The 15,072-nt window shown below is 38.0% G+C and overlaps 1 protein-coding gene across 2 annotated transcripts in view; it reads right to left on the bottom strand.

The window, feature by feature from the left end:
• The window catches only part of gpc6a (glypican 6a), a 142,668-nt gene that overhangs the window by 97,226 nt on the left and 30,370 nt on the right, over window positions 1-15,072 (bottom strand). The gene's annotated exons all lie outside the window — the stretch shown is intronic.

Here is a 15,072-nt window from a genome sequence, read left to right as displayed (position 1 = left end):
TCTATAAGCCACAATCATTACCTCTAAAATAAAAAAAAAAAATCATTAAGTATTTGAGTTTATAGGAGAAACTACCTTTTTGAGCTAAATGGCAAAACAATGACATTTTAATGAAGCTTATGTGTAAGTTCAATAATGAACATCTGTATTGACTCATCTGTCTGCTCTCCCAGATGTTTGGCTGCTAGTCTAGTGACTTCCACTTTCCCACACTGTAAAACTCAATGCTGACATCACTGCCGTAGTCCAATCAGCCTCCACTCTGTGTACTTTGAATCGTACTGCTCATCCTTCATTCTGTCATGCAGACTCTACCTCACGCAAGCCTCCATCTTATTTTCACCATTACTAGCGTGCAGACTGCAGGCGGCCCTGCCCTAATTCCTGTCACCACTGGGATTCAGTTCTGCTGTGATGGGCCATTGGAATCGAATCACCAAATAGCATAACTGAATTCTGTATGTCAATAAATCAAGTTCAATTCCTTTTAATGATCTCGCCTTATTGAAACAATATTTTACATATGTGTATGGATGTGTGCCATTTCTCCCACGCAGAGTGGAGCAGACCAGCCAACTCTGGCAACACAAAACAAGAGTACTTATCCGAACAACCTTTAAATGTAACACTGCGCTGATTCTTTGATTTATTACAATGATAAAAATCAGAATGTAATATTTCAACGTCCACACTACAGTGAACTTTAAACCTTCCTGCTGGGCACGAGAGACACCACATAAAACACAAAACTTTTCCCATTATTATCTGCCTCAGTCACAGCCCTCTCCAGCAAGGACTCTGTCTCCCTGCACGAGGTACAGAGCCTTTTCTTGGCTCAAGCAAATGCTACAAAACATTCACAGCAGCTAGTTGGCTTGTTTTCAAAGTTAATGAGGCTTGAAGAGTTTTAGGAATGAGAAAAGTAGAGCACATTCTCGCACTTCAGTTTTCCAGTGAGAAATGGACACTGTTCTTTTTATACACAAGGTCGTACTTCAGATTTAATGAGACACTGCGTGCATATTTGGGTACCGAAATAAATGCTGTAAGGCAGAAACATGAAGCCAAGAGAAATTTAAGATCTACATTTAATATTAATAAAGGGTGTTCCCGACCTTTTGCTCAATGCATGCTGAGATATTCTTCGGTTTGCACAACACTCAGCAGAATAAGAGGATATAGAAAATAAACAATTTGAAAGAATATTTACATTTGGATGCTACACTTGAATTTTGCAATGATCTACTGAATGTTGTTGAAATTGCCATCCGTTTTTTTTTCTTTACATCTATTGTTATATACTGTTATTCATATTTATTTTCAAGTATATATTAAACTGTCATTATGACTTGGTCACACTAGACAAAGCCCTGACAGCAACCCTCGCAACCTGACGCCGCAATCTGCCTCACATAAACAATTATTTAGCCCTTTACTTTTCCTTGTCAGTTACACTTGCTGAAACACCCGTCTCCTTTAACTGCAGCTTGCCTCTTGTCCTCCACCCAGTCTCTTGGTTATGAGCCCTAGAGAACAAAGAGCTCGTAACCAACCACTGCTTGTCGCTCTTTTGTTACTTGTCTTCATTAAAGGTCTTGTGTTCAGCATTTTCACTGCCTGCTGATTTGCCTTCTGGCACCGTTGACGCTTGAAGAATGTTCTGAACACTGAATTTACGCCAAATGTCTAAATTGTGACAAAAGTGAAAAAGAAAAACAAGGAATTGGTGAAAAAAGACCTAAATGGATAAAAGACAACACTACTTACTATATGACAAATCCTGGATACTGAAAGATACAAATGACAGGATCAAGAAAAGGTTTGTTAAATCCTGTAACAGAGCCCCATAAATCAGTGCTTGTGTGTTTCTGAAAGCTCAATGAAAAGCCGAGCCTTGCATTGAAACCAAAAGATAAATGTCCTAGGCCTGACTGACACACCTGCAGAGTTGTGGGTTTAAGATTGTTTTCCTGTTGCTGAATCGCTGTTCACCTGACATCCCAGAGCTCAGAGCAAGCTGTCAGCACCAAAAGATAAAAAATGGTTGTTTTGAAAGAAAAGAACTGGAATGGAATTAGTGCTACTTTATCCTGGTAAACACAGTTCTGGGATGGAGAGAGCCAAAAACACAAGGCTCAAGAGCCCAGGTTTCAGTGCTCTCAGTGGGAAACAGGAAGAACTGGGAAGAGAAGTCTTAGATGGAGTGTTGTTAGAAAGGCCTGACTCTGGTGAGCCATCTCTGCTGACCATAGTCTCCCGGCTCCTGATCATCCTAAAAACGCGAGTTGAGGCTCGAGAGAGGTGATGACGTCTGGCAAGTTGTCTAAAGACTGCATATTGGGGGTGCATGGAGTTATTACCCAACTTAGGTAGCTGCTTCTAATCTCTGCTTGAGGCTAACACCTCAAGGTTACATATACAAATCTCACAGTTAACTGTCAGCATTTGGGAACAGGGTGCAAAATGTATAAATCTTATATGCCTTATCATACTGCATAATTTTTAAACTGTCTGCAACTCACTGTTTTAAACTGAAAATGCAAGTAATACAATCCAGAAAGTATTATAAATTTTGATGCTAGCTGAGGTATCCTTCATTTTAGTAAGATAAGGCATCATCACTAAAAAGACAATTCATTACTTTTTCAAGACACTGCAGTACTTTTGAGTGATGAATTTAATGCTATTAATAACTACAATATAAATGTATTTTTAAAAGAAAATAACACCTCATAAGCAGCATTGGACTGCACTGGATCCCAAAGTATAAACTATTATTCTGGGAACATTCTTGTATTTCATTCCTAAAGCAAAAAGTAGTTACTAACTTAAATGCTTTCAGACGCGACTCTATATTTAACCACGATTAGCAAATCCACAGTTGTTTCACAGTTTATCTCCTTTGCTGAGGCCGCCTCTGGATCTTCCAAGATCTAACACAGAGTTCAGCATTGAGAGGCATGGGATGAGTCAATAAGGAAAGCTTTAAAAAGCCTTGATTCTTTTCATGGACGATATTCATGCAATTTGAATAGCAAGGAGCAAATTGGCTGCACACACCATTACATTACTGTGACCCTGTGGATAAGCAGCTTTGTCTCAACCTGGCTGTTGGAGTGCCTCTCCCCATGAAAGCTTGCATGCAGAGCTTTGTCAGACTAATCCATCCTCCGGAGTGTTTCCTGCGCCTGACTGAGAACACTGAGGTTCTCAGACAGGAAAAAAAAAGTATATCATTTTAAAATGAAGGTTAACTTTTCTCTAGGCAAGATCAGGAACTACACTTCCGTTGTGGAATTCCAGTCAATCAACCTTCAGTGACACCGGCAAGTGATGTTATTCAGTGTATTATGTGAATATTACACTTGCAGTATGCAGTACGTCTAACATTTGTATGTATGACATGAGTGACTGCAAATCTTTTAACGCCTTAAGGGCATGCATGTGCAAGAGTGAGTTTTGGGATCTGAGAATGAGGCAACATCAGAAAAACTGTACAAATATTTCAGAGGAAACAGACGACAGCTGTCGCACGTAGGACTTCTGTTTTGAGTTTGCCTTCATAGTGTCAATTGTTTGGATATATTAGAATATGTCGCAGGGCTATACGGCCTAGATGGAAACTGATTTTCTTATAATTTCTTTAAGTCTAAATGACTGTTTTGTTCATTTTTTTAAGATGGGAAAAAATTCTTTAATATTTCCCAATTGTACCTTTTAGTTGTGCTCAGATTGAAATGAGCCAAGAAACGAGAAATTTTCATTGCATCAGCTGAATCGAACCTAAAGCATTAATTCAGTTAAATCAATAAACAATCACCAAAATAAGCACTTCAGGCAAACAGGCCAAAAGATTCAATTTCAAACAGGTTGGAGTTCACCGTCTGATAATGGAACATTTTCCATCTTCTAAGGTCAAAGTCTGCAAAAAGATTTTTCTACTCTTCAAACACCTGAATAAGACAAACTGGGAAAAGCCATTTTTACATTTAACAAATAATAACAAATAACAAAGTTTCCATTGTGAAATGATTTCTGAACTACATAAAAACAGCGTGGAAGCAAATGCTTTGGCTACTAGCCTTTCTTTTCGAATAATATCAATTATTATTAATATATTGTTACACCACCACATCAATCACACATTATAGACAAATATAAAAAGTATATAAGGATAATAAAAAATGGTTCAATCAGCAATGCAGAATAAAAATCAGCCTTTCTTTCTAGCTCTGCTGATGTCAACTTGCTCTTACTGCAATCTATGCATATGGCATGACATGCCAATTACTCACTGTCACATCTCAAGTGGATGCTGAACTAAAATTATACCAACCTCAGAGTCCCCATATTCACTAGAATTTAAATGATGCATGGAAATCAAAAGGAGGTGAAACCATAGGAATCTATGAGGGAAGCATATCAGCAACTTTGCAGGAGGGGGGTAACATTTTTCATCTGTCGCTGCAGACGGCATGATCTCAGCTGTAGTCTGAGCAAACTCAATATCCTTAGGATAGGATTTTTCGTAAGTGAGTTTTCACAGCGTATGTGTTTCAATATTTAATAAATACACAAAGTTTAAATTTAATAAATATATTGAAGAGAAGAATCACATTGCACCACACCTATGGATTTCCTCCTCTTTTTTGCTACAGCAGCTTGTGGGAAAGGCATTCCTCTCATAGCCTCTCCTTGAAGCTCACCAGTGGGAGAGACTTAACAGTGTCCAGACCGTACAGAGCCATCCATCCTGAAGTGCAAAAGTGACACAGGGCTGCAGCCTGTGCCAGATGATGGAGGCTGCCACCAACTCCCAGCTAAAGCACTGCTGGACAGACCCCATTCACTCAGTCCTCGGAGATTTACCGTCTTCCTGACATTCACTTAGGATAACACAGGGACACCAAAACAGAGGTTATTTATTTATGAATACTTCCAGGAACCGTGTGCCCTCACGGTTTTAGATTTCATTAGAAGTGGGCATGCGATGGAAACAGGGGTTTCAACTTTGGGGTTAAATCAATGTATGGCCTGTCCTCACCAGCGTTCTGCTCTGTGTAATTTAGTGTCATCTCCGGTGTAATGAAGGTCTTGTACCATCCGATGCTTACCAAGTCCTGGAGTGTCCTTTGTGTCCCCTGCATTTTTTTATGTTCTGTTTAGTGTGTCCTCTACTAGGAGATGTCGCGCTCGGAGTACAGACATGGTGTCATTGATTTGTCCATTTTAATCCAAAAACGTTTTCTTTGGATCAGCTTTTATGTTAATCCAGGGTGTGAGGTGCCAATATGTTCAATAAGTAAAGCTATAATACATCTATATTTTATTATTTAATTTTCTCTGTATTATTTTGGGCTCTAACCTTATAAAATGCATTAAGACGACTGTTGTGATTTAGTGTTATATAAATACAATAGAATTGAATCTTGTAATTGACATTTCATTTGACACTAAATTACAAAGCATCATTATTCTGGATTAACTCCTGTTTACAGTGCATATAGCAACCCCTGTAAAAACTTTACTTTAAGCCTAGTTGACCATGTCATCTGTAAACAAATTATATATTCAAAATAATTTAAAATAATTATTACATTTTTATCTGTTATCTATTACAAATTGCAAATTATTTTTATTTTAAAAATATCTGCAAGATGTGCAATTATATATCAAATGATATGTGAATGTATTTTCTGTAAATTTCTTTAGTAAGAGCGTACAGAGAGTTCACACGCTTATGTCTGTTAAATGAACACACAGTTAGCCAAACTCAGCCAGCGTTTAGTGTGAAAATCTGGTACAAGATCAAAGTGCAAACTCTTACCAGAATTTTGCAGTGTGCATGAAGTATAACCTCCTTTTTAAATTCATTCAGTGTTTAAATTAATAATGCCGGATGTTATACTATGCACAAAGCATAATGGGAATTACAAATCAGTCCACAAACTCAAATACTCAGTTTGCAACAATGGAGCCTATGTAATTACATGTGTTCAAGCTATCACTTAAAATTACAGAAGCAACACAGGAGATTATAGCTTGTCAAGCTGTGGATATTAAGGATATTTAGGTAAACTTTTTTTAAAAAAGCATCATATTTAAAAAAAAAAAAAGATGCTTTTAATGACAAAACTGCTGATTAGAATTCTAGTTCATAACTTCAGAGCTGAAGTGGGGGGATAGCATAATGAGGACCTTTGAGATCCTGTTTTGATGTAACTATTTGATGTCAGCAATGAACGGTGGGCATTTTCAAAGTTTCACTTGCTAAGTACTTCAATGAATGTCAAACATAAATAATAAATGTAAAAGAATCTAAGTTTGTGATGCCTGGGAAAGTTAGCAGAGGTTTTATAAATCCACGAATGGTATCAAACCTCTGGTTAGGATACAATGGCGTTAAATTCAGCTCAGAACAGGAGTAGCACTGTGGGGGATTTTTCTCTATAGAGGGGTAACTATGCACTGGAAACTGATGAACCTCCTGAAAAATGCTTTGCTGTTAACATTGTGCATTAGCATAGCATAGCATAGCATAGCATCTTTATTTATAACGCACTTTACATCCAACAATGTTGACCAAAGTGCTACAAATATTAAATTAAATGCATACAGATTAAAAAGGCACATTCTTTAAAGAGGAATCAATAGCACTGAGGACCCCAAGTATCCTTTGTTGAAAGGCTTTCTTTAAGAGGGAGATGCAAAGAGAAGACGCTGTGAAGAAGTGCAGGATACACCACAGTGCCATTCTCATTGAACAAATCCCCCAGTGTCATAGCAATGCAGTAAATACACAAAAAGTTGTTGACATAAAATCTTATTTAAAGGATAAATAGAGTGTGCTATTTGTTCATTTGAAACCCAACCATTTGTATCTCAAGCTTTCAATCCATTTCTTGACTGGCCCCAATTTAAATTTTAATGCAACCCAACATGCATTCAAAAACTTAATTGAAGGTGGATTTGTTTGTGAGACATTACTATTAAAACAAAAAGTTACTATATGTTGGTTCACAGGCCTCCATCTTTCACTCTTATTTTGAAGTGCAGTGACTCATCCTCTAGTTTTGTTAGGATGCCTGGGTTGAGTTTATTGTATTATTTATCATTTCTATTCTGTGGTTCCTTTGTTAGAGTTATGTCTTATGTCTTATCTGGTTTTGCCCCTCCTTGTCTCGTTAGGCCTGATTTGCCCCAGCTGTGTTTCCCTCCTGTTACCCATTCCCTGATTGCTCCCTCTGTGTATTTAAGCCATGTGTTTCTCTGTGTCCATGTCGTGATCTATCCTTATCTAGCTGTGTGGTCTGTCTGCGTAAGTGTATTTTGTATTCCTAGTTTTGTTACCCTTTTGGGTTCAGCATTAAAGCTGTGTTTCGAGTTAGTTCCTGTTTCCGGAGTCTGCACTTTGGGTCCTTCTCCTGCCTGCACACAGCCGTCACATAACAAGTTTCCCATCACAGCTTGTTTTTCTACTCAGTGTTTCACGGGGGGCCACAACATCATATGCAAGGCTTCTGTGCTGACTACAAGGAACACATTCTATTGTCTCCCACCTCATTCATCCCTGCGTGTGTTCTGTGATCCACGAACAACTCCAATGCACTAAAGAAGTCGTGTAAAAACTATCAAAATTTAACTCAAGTAGCCTAGAAAAACTGTCAGCTGTTCAGCTCATCTGCCTGTTCAAAATGACGGATTTTTGAAATTGATGTTATATCTGAGCAACTTCATGTGTAAATAAAATAAAGAGAATAAAGACAAAATCTCTCAAATTCAAAAAGTCCAGTTGTGCTTTCTTCCTATCTGCCAGCTTACACAGTCTAGCAGAAGCCTGTGAATTGGTAAAGATGACAGATTAGAGAGAATAGGGTGCTGTGTTCAAGTCAGTCTTGGTTTAAGTTGGGTGTGAAAAAGTGATTGTTGAAGAGAATGAGGGACACAACACCTCTCAGTGTTGAGCAGAGATCTACCGAGGCAGGATCAAAGAACTCAGTCAACCAGGGCACTGCTCAATGCAGACTGTAGTCAACCAACCACACACTCTAATCTCTTGCTCAGGTCTTGTGAGAGAACAGAAACGTATCAACCAAACTGAATTTAATGAGCATCTACCATACAACTAGAGCAAATAGTAAACAGAAAGGTAGAGACAGATATCTCAAACTTCTCTCCAGTTCTGACTTTTAACCTCCTACAGGACTACCAATCATTATTTTGACATAATGCTCAATTACACATGTATAAAAAGGAGAACAAGAAATCTGAGTTAATGTAATCTTTCAGCGATAAAGTGGTAGCATGCTTTGCAATTTTACCATATGAAAGTTGAAATACTGTAGCTCCAAGCAAAGAACAGGAACAAAATGACAGATTAAATTCTTATGAAGCCAGGAACTTACAGCTGCTGATATGAAAATTTGAGATTAAATTCTTATCATGCCGTTGACCCTCTGAAGTGTTGTGAGTCACAGAGATACTTGAAACAACCTGGATCTAACCTTAACAAAGAAAATAAATATATTTTTGATGCATGTCAGGTAAAATGATTATTTACTTTGTGATTACTTTGCATAAAGAAATATTTAAAAATAAATAAATAAATACTGTGTTTACCCAGGGTAAGAGGTCATTTAAAGTTAGGGAGTTGGGGTTTAGGTTGTATATTCTATTTGGCATTTGGTAATTGACACTTATAAATAAATAAATTAAAAAAAAAACAAAGCATAATTACAAATACATACAGAATTAAATCAGGTAAATCTGCTGGTATGTCACACCACACCACACTGATCTCATTCTCAGTGTCACAATAATCAAATTCACAGATTCCAAATCAGTTTCATTGTCACATTGTTACATCTTCCAATTTTACATGAATCTCTTCGGGCAAAGTAAACACAGCTTCACAAAATAGCTTTATACAGACAAGTGATTTGTGTCCCACAAGTATACTATGTGGGCAGTGCTCTAGAGGGTGTGTGTGTGTGTGTGTGTGTGTTCCTGAAACCTGGATCCTCTACCAAAGGGCTGGGAGATTAAGGGGTCTGCACAGTATCTTCAATGTTCCCAGGCCTGCAGTGTTCTGCAGAGAAGCTGCCTGGAATCTGTTGGGGTCAATCTTTTGGTTTGGGGGTCTCTATTTTCTTGTGCTCCTCATTCCTGATGTTGCTGTCTTTTGGGATTGCCACGTATCACAGTGGTCCCCTGTATGTGTTGATGATACATCCCTTTTATGAGTTCTTCCTTCAGTTCATCATCCACTGTCTGTCTTCAGCTGCCTGAGGGAATCTTGGAATGCCTCATCTCGAGGTGCCATCTACCTGATGTATTCATGGATGTTCCGTGTTTCATCCTGGATTGTGGCTCTGACACTCATTCATACTCGCCATCCTGCTTTCCATTGCTCGTAGAGCCTGAGGGTTCTGGACTTTTGTTGCAGACCCTGTTTTGTGGAGTTTTCATGTCTTAGCATCTGTGGTATCTGTCTCCTCCTATGGTCAGCTTATTATTCCAGCTGGGTATCTGATGACAGGTAGGACAAATGTATTGATGGCTTGGATCTTATTCCTAATGTTCAACTGGTTCCTCAGTACCTGTCTTACATTCTAGAGGTTGGCCTGTGGGATACCAAGGTACTGGCCAGCTATCCTCTATATCTGCTATTTTGTTTTGGATCACTTTCCCTCTCTTTCTTTGTGTGTGTGTGTGTGTGTGTGTGTGTGTGTGTGTGTGTGTGTGTGTGAGAGAGAGAGAGAGAGAGAGAGAGAGAGAGAGTCTGTGGAGCACTTTCAATCTCAAATCACTTGACTGAGCATGAGGCACCTTTTATCATGGTTCATCCTCAGCAATTAATCTTTAACAGATGCGATGCAATTCTCTCCCTCTCTGCCTATTTCATACACAGAGTCTCTTTCTCCGTATTTCAGTGTCTCTCCAGCTTTTGCGCTCACATATAAATACTGCAAATATTTATCACATTTTGTGTGTCTAATTCAAGTTACCTTAGGGCACGTACTAGGCTAAACAGAGAACACTAATAATTTCAGAGAATTATAAAAGTAAATTTTTGTGTGGGGAAAAAAATGGAGATTTGCATTATGCACTGCAAAGCTGGTTGTGAGGTTCCTTTCTTACAGCCTGTTCTTTGTCTTGGACTGGAATATTACTGAACTTCAAATCTCTCTGGGAGAATATATGGCATACTGAGAGATGGGGTAAGAGGGTCCTCAGCCGGATTATTGGACTTGCAGAATACCCAAGCCTAAATTCTAGTGTGCAACAGTCATTCATGGCAGTAGGATTGCTCAATAATGCATCAAAACCCACAGGCCTCCAAGGGAAGCAGTCAGTAATCAAAAAGTAAGTTAAGGTTTTCATAATAGGGCCCTATAAATAACTGAGGACAGAAATGAGGGCATGTAAAATTGATGAGGGATGATTCAAACCCCACGAGGTGGATGGAGCTTAACGCAAGGAGAAGGGATGCGATGTTGAGTGGCCCGGTGATACGGGCATATGTAGAAGGTGGAATTGCACGAGTGATTTGTGTCCCCAGTGTTACCACATAAACGCACAGATATACAATATGGACACTGCTCTAGAGGCAACGTCACTGAAATGGTGCTATTAATGTAGAAATACGCCCCTGCCTTCAAACTATTCTACTGAACATTTAAAACAACCTAGCAACAATTTCATAACCTGTGGCTACCTATTAAGCTTTTACAGAAGAAGAACTCTGCTGCACATTTATATTATTTAATCAAAACCAAGACTGCGAGGTCAGAAATTACATACATTTTCAAAAAAGCTTCAATATGAGCCAACAAAACTGTGAATTACAAGATCTTTTTAATGTGGGAATTCATTTTCATATATTTGTGCTCTCTAGAACTGATGTAAGTGTGTGATTAAAAAAAAACGACATAGTATAACAGTCTGAGATCTTGTCAATATGCAACGGTAAAGAGCGAAGGTTTATCCTAAATGAGCACTTGCAGAAAAAAGACACCATCAGACAACTAATTAGACATTTTTTAAACTTTTAGTTGGGATGAACAGTAACAGTTGATATGACCCACTGATAGCAGTGTTTGTCATTTTAACAGGTAAAACTGCAATTTGATTGTCAATAATTTATACACATGAGTAGTGTCCTTTATATAAATTATGCATTTAGGCATTGAAAACAATCTCTTATCAGGCCTTCAGTCTTTGTCTAACAATTATACAAATAAGCTGATTTTACCAGTTAAAACAATAAAAACTGAATTTCTACTGCGCTGTTGTTCCAAGGACATGCAGGTATTGTCCTCAGTTGACTGCCAACCTGTCAGATGGCTCATTTAACATTTGGCAGTAACAAATTTGAAAGAAACTACCATTGATGTTTTTAGCTAGTAGAACACTGATTTCTCGCTTCTTCCAACTATACTCACTACACAGTTTTCAGTTCGTATCACACAGCGAGGATTTTAGACATGTATTCAGCCAAGGATGACAAAAATGCCCTAACTCAAGATTCATTAGTGTCTATATTTTGTACCGAAGGTCCTTCATTTCCTCTTCAACCTGCATAAACAAATTTATTTTAAGCTAATTTTTGTTTATATAGTAGAATAATATAAAGTTAAATTAAGCAGTCATTTCATTTAAAAATATTTATATTCATGGATGTTTATACGGACTAAGACGGAGTGTACACAATAGCTTTTCTTTTTTTCCCCAGAAAGCCAGCATAGTTTTTCATTTGTTCACAATTGGATCGCCTCATACTTATACAATGCTAAAAACGGCAGGCACTCGAGGCAGTGAGCTTCTAATCTGCAGTGAGGAATGCGTGGTCGGCTGTTCACTTCACCCCCCAAAGCTAAAGAGGTTCATCTCTGGGTAAAAAACTGTTTGTCACAGTCCCTTCTTTACACAGCCATCCATTTACAGAGGCTGATGGGACCAATAACACACCAGCAACTACCACATTTTACTTGTACAAGTGCTAACAACAGTGGAGAAAGTTAATCCTGCTGGTTTTTGAGTACCCGAGCTAATGGAATTTTAAATACAGTCTAAGAATTGTTTTAATACTTGGATAAAAATCCTTTTCAGTCATTTAATCCCTAAAGTCTAGAGCCCTTGGACACCCTCAGTTTCCTCTCTTCAGATGCTCTGTTAGGCCTTTACTGCAGCTGCCTTCAGTTGCTGCTGGTTTGTGGGTCTCTCTGCATTCAGTTTGGTCTTTAGTAACTGAAAAGCATCGTCTGTTGAGTTAAGATCAGCTAACTGGCTTGGCCATTGAAGACTATCCCATTTCACTGCCTTGAGAAAGACAGTGTTGTTTATGCAGTTTGCTTTGGGTCATTCGGGTCATTATCCATTTGCACCATGAAATGCTGTCCACTCAGTTTTGCTGCAATTGGCTGAATCTTAGCAGCGAGTAAAGCTCTGTATATTTTTTACACAATTAATCCTGCTACTTCTATTAGCAATAAACACTAATCACCTGGTTCCACTGGCAGTATACATGCCCATGTCATAACACTGTCTCCACCATGTTTGACAGATAATGTAGTATGCTTCAGATCATAAGTCTCTCCCTATCCATAATTTTACCAGCTATATCAGACGTTTCCTGACAAAGTCTAGTCTGACCCGCCTATTCTTGTGTGTAAACCCTCTGCACCTCCTCGGGAATGTTCCTGACTTGAATAGAGGTTGTAAAGTTTTTTTTCTTAAACAAGGAAATAATTCTGCGATCATCCACCTTAGTTGTCTTCTGTGGTCATTCAGGTCTTTTGGTGTTGCTGAGCTGGTCAGTGCATTTATTCTTTGATTTGTGTTACTCTGCAAAAACGTATGGACCTAAATGTAGATAATGCTTGGTCAATTACATTAGCAGCATTCAGCTACAACCAGACATATTACTATTATTAGTTATGGAAAAAACAGTGCACCTACAATTTGTTTTTTCCATCTGACTAGTTCAAAAGAATGCATGATATCTTTAGTTAGTGTAAAAAAGCAAGCCTTGGATGGCACAAGCAGAAACACAAGTGTAAATGGCATTAAACACCATGGAGCCTTGGTTTAAAGCCCTGTGAGCTCTAGCAGTTATACAGGGATTAAAGTGGGCCTGAACAACCTGGAACAACGTTCTGACACCTTCAATTAATGAGTAATTAAATAGGCAGTTTAACACTAAATACTATCAGGCAAGTTCATTTTTTATTTGATACAGTCCGGCAGTGCTTTCAACTGTTGTCACAGAGACAGTAAAGTCATGACTCCAGCTGCATGCCTCCTCTTTTCCTTCTTATCCGTGTCATGCACTCATGCTGTCGATGTCAATAAAGTTTCTGTTGCCGTATATCAGCATCTATCTACCTCTACTTAAGAGGAGAGAGCATAACTGTGCAACTTTTTCTTTAAGTGGCAGGTTATCTCAGATACAGGATTTGAAACAGCTCAACAAATATCAGTGAACACACAAACTGTTTTTGTGCATCTTGGTGCACAATCTGTCTGCTAGCTTAAGGTACAAAGGCTCTGTTTTCCAGGGAGAAAAAAAAACACTGACATGGGATAATTTTACTCTCAGAGATAGAGAAAGATAGAGGAAGAAAATATAACAGCAGAAGCTGACAGATCATATTTAAAGGTAAGGACTGCTCTGCAAGTGACGTTTAATAAAATAAATATTTAAAGGTTAAAAAAATTAATTGTGTTGGATTGCTTTGAATCAGACAGTGGATCTGTATATGATGAAGTTATCTAGTTATATTAGAAGCACTTTCAAATATGTTTTTCAATGAGAAAAGGTTACACTCCACATCCATTATATGTCCCAATAATTAACATTTAAGGGAAACTGTACATTAACAATATTTGTTTTACTATCTTACATTACGTTGAATATAATTGCCATCAACATTTAACCAAACATTATCATTGCATTAATTAAAATATTGTTGAAAGCTGAATGTCATTAATAAGGTGAATCTCAATTAATTTTCAGAGAAACAGCTTTATTATCAAAGACAGCTAAGCTGAGCTGTCATATAAATGCTAAATGGCCTGTATTTGTATAGCGCTTTACTAGTCCCTAAGGACCCCAAAGCGCTTTACACATCCAGTCATCCACCCATTCACACACACATTCACACACTGGTGATGGCGAGCTACATTGTAGCCACAGCCACCCTGGGGCGCACTGACAGAGGCGATATGGTCAGGATTTTAAGTTATGCTCATTTTTAGGCTGCCGTTTCCCTCCGTAGGTTTTATGGTGGCGACAGAGCACGCTTACGAAGGCTCTGACTCTTGTATTTGCTCATCAACAAATCTTTTGTGAACTATAATTTGAAGACTTGGGTCATCATTCAGCCTGTATAGACATGTATAAACTGTTTATATCTCAGTGCTGTAATATAAAACAACCATAACACCTGTGTTTGATTCATGACATGGTTCTAGGATTTCAATTGTAGGAACAAATTACTTGAAGCTTGCCTTAATAATCTTTTAACATTCAATTACATACAGGCCATTATGATATATCAGTATTATGATACAGTAATACTATCTAAATATGTTAAAGCATCAAACAACATTATGTTATTAGTATGAGGTTGCAACAAGTTTAATGTCAGTATCAGTAAAAAATGCAAACATTTTAGTGCTACCATACGTTATCAATATACTGCAGTACTACAGCTACTGGACAGTAATAGAAATCTAGATCTTTATTTCATATTGGGAAGTATCTTTGAAAGCAGATTAAATCATAGATTTAATGTTATTCAAATGCCGTATTGGACAGTATGTGCAGAATAAACTGGGTAAACTGGGCTGTTTGCAGTGTTCTTTTACAGTTTACAGTTATGCAGAACTGGTGCAAGGCAAACTGTGGTATCCATGTTCATTACCATGGTCTATACTTATAAGATCAGACCAGAGATTCTTTGCATACAGTTTTTATTTCTTCTTGACTATGAAAATCAAGGTTAATTCAGACACTGCTTTAAAATAACCATCCAAATAAAGCAAAAGATCGCTGCTGAGTAACAGGAC

This window comes from Haplochromis burtoni, unplaced genomic scaffold (assembly GCF_018398535.1).
Source record: "Haplochromis burtoni strain Fernald_Lab_line unplaced genomic scaffold, NCSU_Asbu1 Contig_161, whole genome shotgun sequence".
NCBI lineage: Eukaryota > Metazoa > Chordata > Actinopteri > Cichliformes > Cichlidae > Haplochromis > Haplochromis burtoni.
This window is presented reverse-complemented; position numbering and strand designations above follow the sequence as displayed.